General features: G+C 46.2%; 1 protein-coding gene across 1 annotated transcript in view; it reads right to left on the bottom strand.

Moving 5' to 3' along the window:
• The window catches only part of ZBTB43 (zinc finger and BTB domain containing 43), a 13,450-nt gene extending 10,969 nt beyond the window's left edge, over positions 1-2,481 (bottom strand). The window contains exon 1 of the mRNA XM_045288580.1: positions 2,200-2,481. The gene's annotated coding sequence lies outside the window, so the exon portion shown is untranslated. The remainder of the gene's footprint in view (positions 1-2,199) is intronic.
• Positions 2,482-2,541: the final 60 nt, after the last annotated feature.

Below are 2,541 nucleotides of genomic sequence, written 5' to 3'. Positions count from 1 at the left end.
CTTGTTTTCTGCAATGTCTCCCAGGGAGTAGCAGAGAGAGAGAGAGGTGTCTTCCGCCTCCAAGGAGGAAGTACCAGATTTCCCAGAATTTTCAGAAGGCCATGCCCACACAGAAGTCTCATTGGCTATCTCCAGATTGACAGCCTAAACTCCACCCCTACACTCTTAATCCTTAAACTGACATCAGATTAGGTGACTACCACAGGACCCTTTCACAGGGGTCGCCCGATTCATCACAGTAGCAAAATGACAGTGAGGAAGTAGCAACAAAACTAATTTTATGGTTGGGGGGGTCACCACACCATGAGAAACTGTATTAAAGGGTCACGGCATTAGGAAGGTTGAGAACCACTGCACAGGTTTCCAAGGCTTGTAAGCCTTTATAGAAGCAACCAACCTAATTTTTCTCTTTAGAGCAGCTGGTGGGTTTAAGCTACTGGCCGTAAGGTCATCAGCCCAATGCCTGTCCCCAAGCACTGATATTGTCAGTTCCAACTCAAAGCAACCTATGCACAACCCAACAGAAACAAACACATGCCAGGTCCTGCACCATGCTCACAATTGTTATGTTTGTGCCCACTGTTACAGACACTGTATATAGGCACTGGGATTCAATAAAAACCCAAACCAAACTTGGTGCCATGGAATAAATTTCAAATCAGCTAGCCCACAGAGCAAAGGAGCCCTGGTGGCATAGTGGTTACGAGATGGGCTCAAAACGGCAGTCAGCAGTTTGAAACCACCAGCTGCTCAGAGGTAGAGAGGGCTTTCTACTCCTGAAAAGATATAGTCTCAGAAACTCACAAGGGCAGTTCTACCCTGTCCTATTAGGGTCACTATGAGTTGACATCAACTCATTGGCAGTGAGTTGAATTTATTCCACAGAGCAAGTGACTGCTGGGCTCCAACACCCAACCTTTTAGTTTGAAGTTGAACACTTAACAACTGAGCCACCAGGGCTCCTTACTCCACCCTCCCACCATCAGGATAACTCTGAGCAATCAGTTGTTTGGAAGCTGTTAATCTTTAGGGCAGTGGTTCTCAACCTTCCTATAGTCTCAACCCTTTAATACAGCTCCTCATGTTGTGGTGACCCCCCCCAACCATAAAATTATTTTCATTGCTACTTCATAACTGTAATTTTGCTACTGTTATGAATCGGGCAACCCCTGTGAAAAGGTCGTTCGACCCTAAAGGGGTTGAGACCCACAGGTTGAGGACCACTATTTTAGAGGAACAGATAGCCTCAAGAGGGCTCCTAGATTTCAGTAAAATGTTAGTAATTCAGAACCTACTTCTTATAAGAAAGCTGAATAGACGCCCCTCCTCCTATTAGAAAACAGTTGGAGAAATAGACCTAGTTTTACAGAATCATAAAAAAAGTTATGTTTGTAACACTCAGTTTTCTTTCTGTAAAGATTTTTTTCTGACAAGGTTTCTGTAAGTCTTCCTTCAACTTTCTGATGTAGGAGCAGACTTGCACAGAATGCAAGCAAGGTGGGGAGGGCGAGAGTCTATTTTTGTTTTAACTAAAGTCCCTTTCTAAATAGTGGAAGAAACCTTGGCAGTAACCCCTGCTGTGCAGACTGCAGGCGTCAATACATGTAGGTTCAACCAAATGCTCCTAAAAGGCACAGAATGATTTTTTAAATCATGTGTAGGAAAGAGAGCTCATTATCCAAAGTCTCCAGTGAGCACTTTGTAAAGCAAAGACTGAACCTTAATTATTAGGGTTTTCAGAACATAATTGTACATAATGACACAATCTCTGAACCAATCATGCAGTTCCCCCAGAAATCCTGCTATTGTACCCAAAACCCCAAGATCAGAGGATCTCAGCGGGACCCCCCTTTATGTTTTTTACCCAGTAAGGAGCTGTAACTCAATGAGAAGACAACTGAGACACAATCCTGTGATAAACAGATGGGGCAAGGGAAAGGATGGGTGTGTGCAGAGCTGAAAAAACACGGGAAAGACAAGGCAAGGTATCATGAAGCTCAATGACCTGGAGATGGTCTCCTGCCTGCCAACCAGGCCTTCCTGCAACCTGATACTCAGTTGACACCTGTCAGAGTTGCGATAGGCCTGCAACTGGGAGTCACCAAGAAAATCACCAGTACAGGGAGCTTTACGGGTCATGAGTCACCTTCCATGGCTCAGAGATCTGGGCAGGCCTGCTCCACCCTTGCTCATACCTACCGTCAGGAGAGTGACAAACAGAAGGTCAAAGAGACGATTTTAACGCAGGCCAAGATGAAAGGGCTGCGAGGCAGAAGACAGGTTCCACAGGTAGAGACGCAAGGAGGTGACATAGGCAGAGACAGGGTCCAGATATACGGAGATAGGCTCGAGAGAGACAAGGTAGAGAGGAAAACAAAGTTGACAAGGGCCGAGTGAAAAGGCAGAAAGGGCAGGTGACAACAGGCTCTAGGGAATGCGACAGAACTGAGACACAAAGGGAGACAGAGACGGATCAACAAAGTCCGGGCGCAACCGTTTTCTCGGCCTTGTCTTTCACGGCCTCGGGCGCGGGTGGCTCGG

Source organism: Echinops telfairi, unplaced genomic scaffold (genome assembly GCF_000313985.2).
Source record: "Echinops telfairi isolate 266 unplaced genomic scaffold, ASM31398v2 ScPeMD7_22;HRSCAF=79, whole genome shotgun sequence".
Taxonomy (NCBI): Eukaryota; Metazoa; Chordata; class Mammalia; order Afrosoricida; family Tenrecidae; genus Echinops; species Echinops telfairi.
This window is presented reverse-complemented; position numbering and strand designations above follow the sequence as displayed.